This window comes from Sciurus vulgaris (genome assembly GCF_902686455.1).
Source record: "Sciurus vulgaris genome assembly, chromosome: 8".
NCBI classification, from domain to species: Eukaryota; Metazoa; Chordata; class Mammalia; order Rodentia; family Sciuridae; genus Sciurus; species Sciurus vulgaris.
The window spans coordinates 138006681-138021372 of NC_136468.1; the positions used below are offsets into that span (position 1 = coordinate 138006681).

Below are 14692 nucleotides of genomic sequence, written 5' to 3' on the forward strand. Positions count from 1 at the left end.
TGGGAACTAAATTGGGAACTGGCTGATTCCCACAGGTGAAAGAGGATTAAATGCCCTGAGACAGTTCCTATTTCAAAGACTTACAGGGTGTCTGGCCTAGAAGTTCCAGACACCTTATATATATGCATTACATATATATAAGGCTTCTGCGGCATGGAGAGGAAGGCTCACCCCCAGGCTGCAGAGCCGAAAGACGGATTCCGTCACTGCCTCTCAGGTCTCCCTCAGCTGCACAGTCCTGTCTTGACCTCTTGGCTGATGGTCAGAGCCCCAGGAAGTGAAGATCTAGCTCTCTCTTCTTCACAAGGGTCTGAGTCATGCTCCCTATGGATGCTGACCCAGATGCTCTTATGTCAAGGATAGAGAGGCAACGATTATGATGGAAAATTCCAGGACGACCAGGATGCTAGGTATCCATTCGTCCATGTATTCATTCATCTGAGACTCCAACTGTCTATCCGTCCACTTGTCCGTCTACTTCATCCATCCGTTCATCCATTCACTGATTCATAGGTATCCGTCATCCTTGCTAACACTAACTACTGATCACAGAATTCTGCTGGTTAAGACTGAATTCTTCCATTCATTCGTTTCATCCTTCTTTATTTTTAGAGACAGGGCCTGACTATGTGGCTTAGGTTGGACTTGAATTCTTGGGCTCAAATGATCTTTCTGCCTCGGCCTCCCACGTAGCTGGGACTACAGGCATGTGCTATTGCATCCAACTAAGACTGTGAGTTCCTTTTTTTCTTTTTCTTGGTACCAGGATTGAACACAGGGACACTTTTCCACTCAGCCATATCCCTAGCCCCTTTTTTATATTTTGTTTAGAGACAGGTTCTCTCTGAGTTTCTTATTGCCACACTAAGTAGCTGAGGCTGGCTTTGAACTTGCAATCCTCCTGCCTCAGCCTCCAGAGTCACTGGGATTACAGGTATGTGCCACTGCTTCCGGCAAGACTATGAGTTCTGAAATCAGATTTTGTGAGCTAAAAACTTGGCCCAGCACATACAAGCTGTGTGACCTTTAGCAAATTACCTAGCCTTTCTGGGTCTTAGTTTCCTCATCTATGTCCTCATCTATAAAATGTAGATAATTATATCTACCTCATAGAGTTGTTGTCATCATTAAATGAGTTAATCCATGTAAAGCACTTAGAACTGGTTTATGTCTATTGGACAAATGCTTGTTAATGTTAGCATCACTCATTGTTAGTTAAGGATGTAGCCAGTGGGGTCCTGAGGTTTGAACTAAGTGCCGTGGAATGTAGAAGCAAGAGCAAACCAGTTGGTTTGAGGGCCAAGTCTGGGAATGTTGAAGCGCCTGTTCCTCGATTCTGTTTTCAGGGTTTCTTCTTTTGGAGTCCAAGGAGGGAATGGACCCCTTTGCCAGATGTGATCTGAGAGGTCCAGCCCTGATTCCTCATTAGGATCAGGCATACGTTTCCCTGTACACTGGAAGTGTCGGTTGCTGATCGCTCATGTGGAACCCCTGATTGAGAAGTCACCTCACCAAGGTTACAGTCCCTTCTTGGTGTGACTTATATCCTCTGACTGGTTGACAGGTTTAAATGCTGAGCCCTCTCATCTCAACTCAGGACAACTCTGATGGACCATCTTGGCTTCCAAAGTCCCCCTGGGGTTGGCTGAGACTTTCACTACGTGGAGGCTGCATTACAGCCACTTCCCCCTCTACCCAGCCCTGCTTCCCTCCCTTCCTTTGACAGGTGTTAATACCAAGAGCACTGTTATGGTTAAGATGTGAGGTGGCCCCCCAAAACTCATGTGTGAGACAATGCAAGAAGGTTTGAAATGATTGGGTTGTGAAGACCTTCACCTGATCAGTGCATTAATCCCCTGATAGGGATTAACTGGGTGGTGACTATAGGGAGGTAGGAGGTGGGTCACCGAAGTGTGCCTTTGGGGTTTATATTTTATCTCTTTCTCAGCTTCTTGGTGGCCATGTCCTGAGCTACTTTCCTCCACTACATTCTTCTGCCATAATGTCCTAGTTCACCTTGGGCCCAAAGCAATGGAGCCGCCTGTCTATGGTCTGAGACCTGTGAAACTGTGAGTCCCAAATAAATTCTTCCTCCTCTAAAATTGTTCTTGTCAGTTCTTTCGGTCACAGGGATGAAAATTCTGACTAAAATAGGCACTGCTTAATAAAATTCTGCAAGCCAAACTCCATCTCTTAGTTTGCTTCCCAGAAAAGCTGGCCTGTTAGATAAAGCACACAGCATCCTTTAAAGGTGGCTTACTAGGCTGGGGATGTAGCTCCGTTGGTAGAATGCATGCCTCGCATGCACAAGGTCCTAGATTCAATCCCCAGCCGCACGGGGGAAAAATACATCTACACAAAATTCTTAACAACAATGAAGAGAGTATGTATTATTATCCCATTTTGCAGATAAGGAAACTGAGGTACAGAGAGGTGAGAGAACTTGCCCAGAGACATAGCTGGTATGTGGGAGAACCAAGACTCAAACCCAGCAGCCAAGGATGGAGTCTGTGTACTTGACCTCAAGTCCAGGAATTCAATCCAGGGTGGGTGGATGTGTCGGTGCATGAGAGGGGAATGCAGTTACTGGTGGAGTCACACACGTGTCCATGTGTTCTCATGTGTCCACTGGGAGCCTGGCTGCATGGGTTCGTGCACATGTTAGCCTGGGCTCTGTGGCATGTGGGAGGTATGTGCACATGGATTCCCCTGTTTGGGTTCTCACAGGATCCATGTTCCTGGCTCCTCCCCTTCTTAATCCTCAGGAGGCATGAGTGGCCAGGAGAGACCAGGATTTGAATTCCAGAGCCAAACTGCCACTTCCTTATTCCTATCACGTCTCCAAAGAGTCCGAGGGCCTGGACTCTAGTGACTTCGAGCTCTCTGTTGACCACAGTTGGCAGGAGTAGAGTTGGGATGTGGATCCAGGAAGTCAGCACGCTATATGGTTTCCCCCAGGAGGCAGCAACCCTAGCCTCTGGACCTGTGTGGCCCCAGTGGGGGTGGCTGATATCTCCCACCATGGTGGAAGCCTTACGGTTACGATTAAGAGATAGCTATGGAGTGAAACTGTTGATTTCCAATCCCAGCTGTGCCTCTTAGCTGTGTGATTTCAGCAACTTACTTACCCTCTCTGATCCTCTGCCTTACCCCCTGTAAAGTAGAAATATTATAGTACCAGTAACTTTGAAGGGGTTCTTGTGAGGCTGAATACAACTGGAAACAATTATAAGTCCATAGTAAGTGCTCAACAAATGATAGTTTTCTTATTATTTGGAACCCAAGCCAGACACGCAAAGGGCAAAGAAAGAATGCTTTTCCAGAGGAAAGTGCTTCTATCAAGTTATTACATGATTCTGCCTTGCGAAACGGATACTATCATGCCCATTTTATAGATCAGAACTGAGGCTCAGAAAGGTGAGGTAACTTGCCCCAGGTCACACAGCAAGTGAATGACAAAACCACACTTCTTCTCTTTTTGAATTACAGTCAGTTGTTTCTAGAGGGTCTCTCTCTAGTTAAAGGAATCAGACTTTTTTTCCCCCCATATTTCTTATTGACACATTACAGTTGTACATATTGGTGGGACCTGTTTTTCCATATTCATACATGCACACAATATAAAGATATAACTTGGTCACTATCACTCCCCAGTAAAAACCAGATTTCAAACATTGATCTGACTCCAATTTCAGTGTTCTTTCTACCACCCAAAAGCTACCTTGTTCTTTGGTCTAGAAACTTCTGGGTTGTGGCAATTTGTCCTGTAAACTCTAGCCTATGCAAGTAGGTGCTGCCTACCTGGTTGTCTCTCATGCTGCCTGCTCACAAGCAAATAGGTAAGGGTTTGCAGGTGATCAGATTTTAGTGGGGAAAAACAGACATTCCTCTTCATGCAGAAAGAAACATAAGTGATACAGTAAATGTAGTTGAGCGGGAACTCTTAGAGGAAAATAGGAGGTTCAAAAGGCAATTAATGCCTCTGTCTGCAACTGTAAACAGATAGTTACCAGCTCTGACACCAGCCGCACACAGACAAAGGGCAGACGGGAACACAGCACCACAAGGAAGCAGGGCCCAGACAACGCCCAGGGTGGAAATTAAATGTTTTCCTGAAAGCAGAAAAGAAAACCATGGTTAAAACCAAGCAGTGACTCCAAGTCTGCGACTCCATGGCAGTGTAAATCGAATGAGTAAAAGGCCCTTAATTTGTACCTAGGTGTTGTGAATCTTAAAGTCCTACTCGACATTTTCTCTTGACCTAAGTTTGTGAAACGAAAGTAATAATTAGAAGTGAGTCTCCAACATACACTGTCTTTTTAATTAAAGATATATATATATGTGTGTGTGTGTGTGTGTATATGTATACATGTATATATATGATATATATTTTTTATAGTCTTCTATCTATAGAGAGGAAAAGAGAAAGTTCACCTTATTGACATGTTTTGTCAGAAAACTAGGTTGTCAGTGACTGAAAACTCAAATGGATACAAGCAAAAAAATTTTTTTAAAAATCGTAATAATAATAATTATTACTTACTGACTCAAAGATCCGTGTGTTCAAAGATTTCAATTACTGTCTTGGCCATGTCCTGGTTCTGCTTTCTTGGGGCTCAGAAACTTCAGGCATGCTTTTCCCCCCCAGGAGGAAAGGGGGTCTCTCTTCAGAGAAAAAAAATCTCAGTACTTCCTCTGATTGGCTCTCACTGGGTCACATGCCATTCTTCCACCAATCCTGTGTCCCCACTGGGTCACAGGTCTAATCCCTTGATGCAGGGGCAGAGGAAGCTCCCTTCAAGGATATAGGGACTGACATCAAAGGAGGGAGATTTCCCCAGGAAAAATTGCACTACTGATTCCAAAGAAGGCATGTGTTCAACATCTGGTAGTTTCCGCCTTCCAGTTAACCTAGTTTAAAGAGAGGCTGTCATCAGGAATTAGAATAATGGTAATGATAATAATAAATAATCATAATGGCAACATTTATTGAACACTCACAATGTGCCAGGCGTTCTGTCAAATGTTTCCTATGTTATCCTATTTACTCTTCACTGCAACTCATCTTTATTCCTTATCTTTATTCCAGTTCACTCAGAGTTTAAGGAATTGGCCCAAGTTCATACAGAAAGTAAGGAGTGGAATTAGGCAGTCATTTTCCAAATCCTGAGCTCTCCGTTTCTCTAGAAACTACACTGAGAGCTAGTCTGTCGGAATTGTCGGCTTTGTGCCACAGAGGAAGCCCGAAGCCTCCTCGAAGGCCACCTTGCGGGGCTAACCAGTGTGGAATGGCAGATATCATCCAGATGATCATTTACAGTCATTTATGATCCCCAGAGGGCCTGTCCTGAGCAGCGCCTGGACCCAGAGAGGTCTGACGAGGGAAGTCCACGCAGGATGATATGGGCCTAGGGGCCAGGATTCCTGGGTGTCCATGCCTCCTCACCAGGAATGGTGACGAGTGAGTGTACCGTGAACGGAGGGGATCCTGTTCTGCCACTAACCAGTTGCATATGTCCTCAAACCAACTCTTTCCGTGTCTATGAGCCTCAGTTTCCATAGCCATAGCTGCAATAGCACGAAATGAGCTCCGTGCATCTGCTTCCTGGGTTTGAACCTGGCTCGGCCACTCTCCCTCACCTCGTGGCTCCCAGTCCCCGAACCCAGCCTCAGGTGAAGAACACCCCTCCCACAGGAGGTCAGATGAAAACCCCTACTTTGTCAAGCCTGGCTTGTTTATTCTTTGAAACTGAAATGGTGAAAGGACAGCTGGGTGGGTCAGACTGCTCTGGGCAGGACCTGAGCTGGTCTGGTCAGTAGAGGGGCCCTCTCCTCTCCACTTCCCATCTCCTGAATAATTCATGACAAATGAAATGCTGGGCCAGACCTGGGCCCTCCCTCCTCCTGCCAGGGAAGGGAGAAAAGTTTCTAATTACAGATCAGCCGGCAGGCTCCCAGGGGCCCCTGGGCGCTGCACACAGGGGGTATTTATGGGCAGAGACGGGAAGGGGAGGGGCTGGGTCCCAGCCCCTTTCCAGAAGGAGCTCAACTCCTTTTGAAATTGTAACCTTGGCCTGCCAAGGCTCGGGAGGGACTGAGGAAAGAAACCTAGAATGAGCAGGAAGAGAAAACCCTGTGGGAGGGGTCAGAGAGAAGTGTCCAGAAAAATACCAGGTCAGGAAGGGAATCTGGGGAGACCTGGCAAAGCAGAACTGAAAGGACATCGAGGGAAGAGATTTTTGCCAAAGTCTCATTGGCATGGCAAAGGGGGATGTCCTGGCTCCCAGAACACATCTGTAAAATGGGGAGGAGCTTCAAACCTCCCACACAGCATCCTTGGGAAGTTACGTGAGGTAATACATGTAAAGTGCTCAGAATACTGCCTGGCACATAAACTAACATATATATCAGCAGTCTTATGTTTTTTTGCTTTTTGGGTTATTAACTCACTAAAGGGTAAGATAACAAGAACAGGTACAAGGAGAAAGAGGAGAAAAAGTACCTGCGAAGCAATTTAGTAGAGTGATTAAGAATAAGAACTCCTAAAAAAAAAAAAAAAAGAATAAGAACTCCTTTCCAGGAGTGTTAATCCAGCCACTCAGGAGGCCGATATAGGAGGATCATAAGTTCAAGGCCAGCCTGGGCAATGTGGTGAGATCCTGACTCAAAACAGAAAATGAAGGGTTGGGGCTTTAGCTCAGGGGTAGCGTGCCCATGGGTTCAATCTCCAGCACTGCAAAAACAAAACAAAAGGACTCCAGCACTAGTCTGCCTGGGTTCAAGTCCCAACTCTGCCTTTTACTAGCTATGTGCCCTTGGCTGCATCACTATACTTCTCTGAGCCTCCATTCACCATCTTTAGTAAATGGTAGCCATGGTGACTGGTGAAGACAGGGTCAGAAATTGAACAAGGTCTCTGATGTCATGGAACTTACAGTCTAGCAACAATGATTATCCTAACCAGGGGCATTTGTTTCACATCTACTGTGAGAAGATCCTATACATGCTGCAGACATCCGCTCAACTAAATCTCACAGCACACACCCCCATTTTATGGATTAAAAGGTTGAGGCTCAAAGAGGTCAGGAAAAGACTTGAAATGAAGAGGTCATTCAGCAGTATGGATGAATCTCCAAACTAGCACGCTAAACACACACACACACACATACACACCAAACACAAAGGAGTGTGTGTGGTATGATTTCATTTACATGAAATTATAGGAAATGCAAACTAACCTACAGTGACAGAAAACAGATCATGGTTGCTAGGAATAAGGGTAAAAGGTGACTGCTAGAGGCATGTGGGACCTTTTGGGGAAGATAGAAAAAAATACGTATATTGGCACTGGGGATTTTATATATGTTTTTGGTGCTGGGGATTGATTGAACCCAGGGGCATTTTACCACTGACCTACAATCTCAGTCCTTTTTTTTTTGAAAGAGGGTCTTGCCAAATTGCTGAGGTTATGAGGCTGACTTCAAGCTTGTGATCCTCTTGCCTCAACCTCCTGAATAGCTAGGTCTGTAGTCATGCACCACCATGCCCAGAGATGGAAAAGTCTTTTAGGTGACATTGATACTAGTTACATGGTTGTATGCCTTTGTCAGTGTTCATGGAGCTGGATACTTAAAGTGGGTACATTTTCTTTCATGTTAATTTTATCTTAATAAAATATATATATATATTTATAGATATAGATATAGATGTATATACTTTTTTTTTTTATATATTAGGGATTGAACCCAGAGGTGCTTAACCACTGAGCCACATCCCCAGTCCTTTTTAATTTGAGACAGGGTCTTGCTAAGTTGCTTAAGGACATACTAAGTTGCTGAGGCTGGCTTTGAACATGGGATCCTCCTGCCTCAGCCTCCCAAGCCCCTGGGATTACAGGCATGCGCCACTGCACCCTGCTGAAATAGACCTTTTTTTTTTTAAAGGGAGGTGAAGGAACTGTATACCAGATTCCAGAGCCCTGCAGTCCTTCTTATATTACTTAAATGTTTGAGTTCAAGCTCATTTGTGGACCGAAACTATATGAGATTCATCTTTAGATCATCTCTTTACTACCCACCCCAAGGACTAGCAAAAATTTTAAACCTAATGGTTTAAAATATACCATGGGTGTCTTCTTTGTGCTAGCAGCTAAAATCACAGAGTCATCAGTCTAGTATGAAAAAACGGAAGAAAATGGACAAATAGAAAAGTACAGTGTGCTAAACATTCTGATGGGGTAAGCGAAGAAATTCATTACTGAGCCAAATTAATAGATCCTATTAGTCGGGAACTTGGAGTGCTGAAAATCTCAGGTCTGGGATTTGTTGCCTGGGTTTGAATCTCTATTCTGCCACTTACTAGTTGTATGACTTTGGGTCATTCCAAGCCTCAGTTTCCACCTCTGGAAAATGGAGATCAAAGTAGCTCCAACCTAGAGGGATGTCGTACCAATTAAAGGAGTCACTGAATGCCAAAGGCTTAGAAAGGGTAGCCATAGTAAGTGCTCATAATTATTAGGTGCTCCAACGTGACCGAGGAGCAGGGAGCTAAAAAGGGGCCCAGAGGGAGGCCCCCCTTCCCAACAAGAGGTGGGAGAGGGGTCATGGATGTGTTCTCAGAGAGGTGATGCTTGGAAGAGGAATTGGCCAGTTTAAGTGGTCGTGGGGGCAGGAGGGAGTGGGAACAGCTTGGAGGAAACGCTCAATAAATATTTGCTCAATTAAAAAAAAAAAAAAAATAGAGACTGCAAGGCCTGCCTGTAACCAGGGGGACAGTGAAGGCCTGCCAGGGCAGTCTGGAGGGTCCTCAGAAGGCGGGGTCTGGGTGGCTGGTCCTATTGGCAGCTTCCAGCACCGCTTGGCCTGGTCTGACCCCACCCTGTCCCCTGATAGACTCTAGACACCCCCAGACCTGCAGCGTGGAGCCTGTGGGAGGGTGAACGCTGGTGAAAGCTGGAGGGACAGGGGTCCTCGAGGGCCTTTTCCCTCTAATGAGAATGGGCCAAGTCCCTGCGAGGCGCCTCTCGCGCCCCCGTTGTCCGAGCCACAAAGGACTGGGATCAATGGAAGGCGGGAGCGGCCGAGGGGCCTCCTCTTTGTGCGGCTGTCTCAGGCCTGTTTGCGCCGCCGTCTCCGCGCCCCCATTGATCAGGCATGTGGAAAGATTCCGCCTCCCGGGCTCCCTTTGTGGCCGCGTTGCCAGGCTGCGCCCGCCGTGACTGCACCGTGCAGGGCGCTCCCGCCTGCGGTGGGCACCGGGCTGCGAGGCCGGGCGGGGTCCGAGAGGGTGGGGCTGCTGGATCGAGCAAATAAAAATGCAGGACGCTCGAAGAAATTAAGAGTTTTGGACACAGAACAAATAAAAGCCAAAACCAATTTTAAGTATAAGTATGTCCCAGATATTGTATGGGACATACTTATACTGAAAAGATAATTTGTTGTTTATCTGACGTTCAAACTTAAGGAGGCATCCTGTATTTTATTTGGCACCCAGGAGAAAGGGAAATCCAATAAAGCGCCGTTGCCCAGCATTTACATCCCCCTACATTTAGTCATTGGAATTTTGTTTTGTTTGCTTGTTTATTCTCCCACACTCCCTGGACCAATGTTGTTGTCGTTGTTGTTGTTGTTGTTATTATTATTATTGTTACTGGGGATCACACCAGAGCTTCGCACATGCTAGGCAAGCGCTCTACCACTGACCTACAACCCCCAACCCTGAACTAGTATTTAGACACTATTTTTTCTTAAAGAATTGATTTTTTTGAAATACTTTTTTAGTTGTTGATGGACCTTTATTTTATTCATTTCTTTATATGGGTGCTGAGAATCGAACCCAGTGCCTCACTCGTGCTAGGTGAGTGCTGTACCACTGAGCCACAACCTCAGCCCCAAATAATTTTTAAAAAGTAAAATATTAACAATGACTTTGGAGAGCTACATGAACTTGAACAAATTTTAAACGGACCTCTTGCTGAATTTTTACCTAATGGGAACACCCCTGTGGCTGCACCCACATCAGGATATTGAATATTCGTTCCATCACCTCAGAAGGTTCCTTTGGACCCTTGGCAATATCCTTCCAGGTAGCAGTCACCATTCTGACTTCTGTCACTATAGATTCACATTAACTGGTGTTGTTGCTGTTATTTGTTAGTTCTTTCTTTCTTTGTTTTGTATCAGGAATTGAACCCAAGGGAACTTAACCACTTAAGCTACAGCCCCAGTCCTTTCTTATTTTTAATTTTGAGATGGGGGTCCCACTAAATTGTTTTGAGCCTCACTGAGTTGCTGAGGCTGGCTTTGAACTTGTGAGCCTCCTGCCTCAGCCTCCCAAGCCACTGGGACTACAGGTGTGCGCCACTTCTCCCAGCACATCAACTGTTCTTGAACTTCATACAAATGGAATCATCTAGCCTGCACTCTCTTGAGTCTGGTGTTTTAGTTCAACATCACGTCTATGAGGTGGATATGTTATCTTTGCCTTTTGCTGCTGACTGAGGAGATGGTTTGTTCATCCTTTCTTGTTAATGAATGTCTTGGGTGTTTCCAGGTTTGGGTGGGTTACTCTGACCAAAGCTGCTGTGACCATACTTGTCCTAGTCATTGAATGACTTAAATATATTTAACGTAAGCAATAAGAGTTGTGAATTCATAGACTTGAAATGATACTTTTACTTTTTTTTTTTTTCCTGCACACTAAACACGGATGAAATGATTACATATGTTTATATGAGTGCCTTTGTATGGACCAAATCCACCTTCTGTACCGTCAGTGGTCACATGCCAAACTACCCAATAGTCTCAAAGAACATGCTAGTGCTAGGGATGTAACTCAGTGGTAAAGTGTTTATGCAGGATGTGCGAGGTGCTGGGTTAGATTAACAGCACCACAGGGGAGAGAGAGAAGGAAAGAGGAAAGGAAAGAACAGAAGAGAAGGGAAGAGGGGAGAAGAAGAGAGAAGAGAAGGGAAGGGAAGAGAGAAAGAAAAGCTAGCAGGCTAGCCTTGGGTGGATCCTGGGCAACTGAGTTAGCTCCTCTGAGCATTGTTTCTTCATCTGTAAAATAAGCATGATAGTGCTAATTATCTCCCACGGTAATTGAAATGGCAAAATGGAAAAATGCTTTATAAAAGTAAACAGCACATGGCTGGCCAGAATATAGTGGGTGCTCCATACTTGAGCTATTATCAAGTGTTTGATGGACAGTAGCAATTGATGAGCTGGGCCTGTGAGTTGCCCGATTTCATTGCATCATCATTTCAGTCCTTTGAGGTAGGTACTGTTCTAATCAGCCCATTTTGCAGATAAGGAAACTGAGGCTCTTGGAGGCAAAGTCACTGCCTAAGATGGAATATTTAAGTGGCAAAGGCACCTCCCAGGGTGGTTTCTGCAGCCAAATGGTAGGAGAGACTGATGAGGCTCTTGCCTGGAGATGAGAGTGGGTTATAGGGAGGAGTAAGCACCTTCTCCTTCCTGCCTGTGTCCCCCATTAGCTCCCAACTCAAAGGCAAGCAGCTTTCTCTTTGGAGGGTGTGAGGAACTGGGCTGGACCTTTCTAGGAGAGGCCACGATGCCAGCCAACAGGCAGGTGGGAGGACAGGCAAGGCGAGTCTGACGGGGTAGGTGGGGGCAGAGGAAGCAGGAAGCAGAAGCCTAGCCCTCCTCCAGCCGCAGCCGCTGGGCAGAGCGCGCCATCACTACCTGCCATCTGAAGGGCACGGGAACTGCTGATCTCAGGCGATTAGCATAACAATCCCCGATCCGTCGTCCTCGGGGCCCAAAGCTGGGTCTGCACAATCCCATTTCAAGCCAGCTCTTTCTTTAGCTAGCTAATTAGGGAGGGGGTGCGGGGGCAGGCGGAGTGTGGGGGGGCACAACCTTCTTAAAGGGCTCCTACACCCAGGGCCCAGGCTAGAGCTGGGAGCTGGAGACTGCCTGACAATACCTTCTGCCCGGGCCAAGTGTGGGTGCCATCCTGGTGCCTCACCCCAGGCCAGAGTGAGTTCCCTGGGGTTCCTGTTTCCACTGCCTCAACCCCTTTAGTAGACAGCTGTGGGATAAATATGTTCTGTTCACAGTTGCATTCCAGGGCTCTGCAAAGGGTAGGTGCTCAAATAGAATTTTTTAAATAAAAAAAAATTATATAGGGGCTGGGATTGTGGTGCTGTGGTAGAGCACTTGCCTAGCATGTGTGAGGCACTGGGTTCGATTCTCAGCACCACATACAAATAAATAAATTAATAAAGGTTCATCAACAACTAATAAAAATACATACATATATATATACATATATATATGTATAGTTTTTTTAATGAGATAAGGTCTCACTATATTCCTCAGGCTGGCCTCAAACTCCTGGGCTCAAGGCATCCTCCTGCCTCAGTCTCGTGAATAGCTGGGACTATGCATGCAAGTCACCACACCTAGCTTTCAAATATTGCTTTAAAAAAATAATATATATATATAGATAGATAGATATATACACACATATATATTTATTTATTTTTAGTTGCAGAGGAATCTTTATTTTTATTTATTTATTTATATTCGGTGCTAAGAATCCAACCCAGTGCCTCATATATGCTAGGCAAGCACTCTACCACTGAGCCACAACCCCAGCTCCCTCAAATATAACTTTTTTTTTTTTTTTTCTTTTTTTTTGCGGTGCTGGGGATTGAACCCAGGGCCTTGTGCATGCAAGGCAAGCACTCTACCAACTGAGCTATGTCCCCAGCCCAAATATAGCTTTTAAAACAGGTAACCGGCTGGGGAGGTAACACAGTGGTAGAGCACTTGCCTGGCAAGTGTAAAGCCCTGATTTTGATTCCCAGCACTGCAATAATAGTAATAATAATAATTAATAATAATGTAAAATAGGTAACTGAAGCACAGAACTGATGGTTCGGAATTCAGGACTCTACCTATTAATAAGACTGGTGCTAATGAAGGTCACTTGGCAGGGCCCTCAGGGTCTTCCTTCTGCCCTTTCTACTCTCAGGTCCTCAGTCCCTCCTTAACCCCCTCCAGCTTCCAGGCCCCAGAAATCAAAGAGAACTTGAGGGTTGGGGTGGACTCTTTGTCTCCTGTGTGTTCTTGGGCAAATCTCTTAACCTCTCTGAGGCTCAATTTTCTTATCTGTAAATGGGGACAATTAAAACCTGCCTCAGGGAACTGGAGATGCGGCTCAGTGGTAGAGAACTTTCAAAGTGTGCCCAAGGCCCTGGGTTCAATCTCCAGTATCACGGGGGCTAGAGGGACTGCTTTAGAAATGGGGGTGTAGAACATATGTCTAGCGTGTTCTAGGCCCTAGGTTCTATCCCCAACCCAGGATGGTTAGGCGGGTCTACTTTTAAAATTGTTTATAAGTCCTAGGCTGTATGAAGCCCTGGGTTTTATTCCTAAGACCCCCTCCCTGCCACCTTGCAAAATTGCTTGTATGCATTTGTTAGAGTACCATAGGGGAACATGTGCCACATTTGGGGGGCCCTTCTCTCCCGCTTCCATAAAAACATCTCCTGTCTTACTACCAATGTGGTTTTTGTCTGTCAGGTGCCCATTATCTATCAGTCCCAGTTCAGTGCTTAAATTCTCTTCTATCCTCCTAACACCCCTGGGAGGTGGGTTCTGTACTTTTTGAAAAGGAAAATGAAGTCAGAGAGGGAAAGTGACTTGTCCAAAGTCACACAGCCGAAAAGTTTCTGAGGGAGGCTCCAGCTCAGGTGGCCCTATAAACAGCGCAATGTCAGGAAGGACTGGGCTGGGCTGGGCTGGGGCTGGGTCTCGGTGGTAGAGTGCTTGCCTAGCACACGTGAGGCACTGGGTTTGATCCTCATCACCACATGTAAATAAATATAATAAAAGGCCCATCGACAGCTAAAAAAAAAATGAAAAATGAAAAAGGGCTGGGCCTTGCTTCAGTCCACAGCCCGCCAGATCTGATCAGGTACCCTTCGGTCTCCTAGGAAGCATTGTGCAGAGTTCTGGGGAGAAAAGTGAGAGAGCAAGCAGAGTGCAAGGCAGACAAGGCATGCACAGCGTCCTGCTCTGCTGAAGTCTGACAACAGTGAAGTCATTTTAGGGCCTTCCAGACAGGAAGACAGGTTGATGGGGAAGAGTGGGGCAGAGAAATCTTTGCAGGTGGGTGGACAGCCGGCCAGGCAGAGGGAAGAACAAGTGCAGAGACCCTGGGACAAGATCCAGCTTGGGCCCAGTGTGACTAGAGCACTTGGAGAGGGAGCCAGGGTCGGTGGGGAGGAGGCTGGAAAGGGAGGAAGGGCCTCAACTAGGCAGGGACCATGGGACATAATAAGAACCTCTTCTAGCCTCTTCCCCTTCCCTCCCCTCTTTCCTTCTCTTCCTTCCTCCCATGGTTACTATTCCCAGGCCTTGGATCAGGGTGGAGGGCCTCTGAGTTTCTCCCAGCCTTCCCCTCTTTCCCCTCCTGTTCCCTCCCGTCCTCTCCAGAACAGCTGCCCCACCCCCCACTGGTCCAGCTCTGCCTCCTCCCCTCCCCAGACCCTCCCGCTCACAATGAGGACTGAACCCTGAGACCAGCTCCCCATAGTCTTGTCCCTTTAAGGAATCCCTAAATCCGGACACCCCTCTCCTCCCCCACCTGAGAACCAATTAGGGTTCCCGAATTCAAGTAGAGGCTTTTGTGTGTCACGTGTTTGGGGAACAAAGCCCTCTGC

At 46.3% G+C, this 14692-nt stretch overlaps 1 long non-coding RNA gene across 1 annotated transcript in view; it reads right to left on the minus strand.

Annotated features, from left to right (window-relative positions):
• Nucleotides 1–3547: 3547 nt before the first annotated feature.
• LOC306667813 overlaps nt 3548–14692 on the minus strand; it is a 33512-nt gene continuing 22367 nt past the window's right edge. The window contains exons 2-3 of the long non-coding RNA XR_013765650.1: nt 4544–4911; nt 3548–4112 (exon numbers count right to left, since the gene is read on the minus strand). This is a non-coding gene — a long non-coding RNA (uncharacterized lncRNA). The remainder of the gene's footprint in view (nt 4113–4543; nt 4912–14692) is intronic.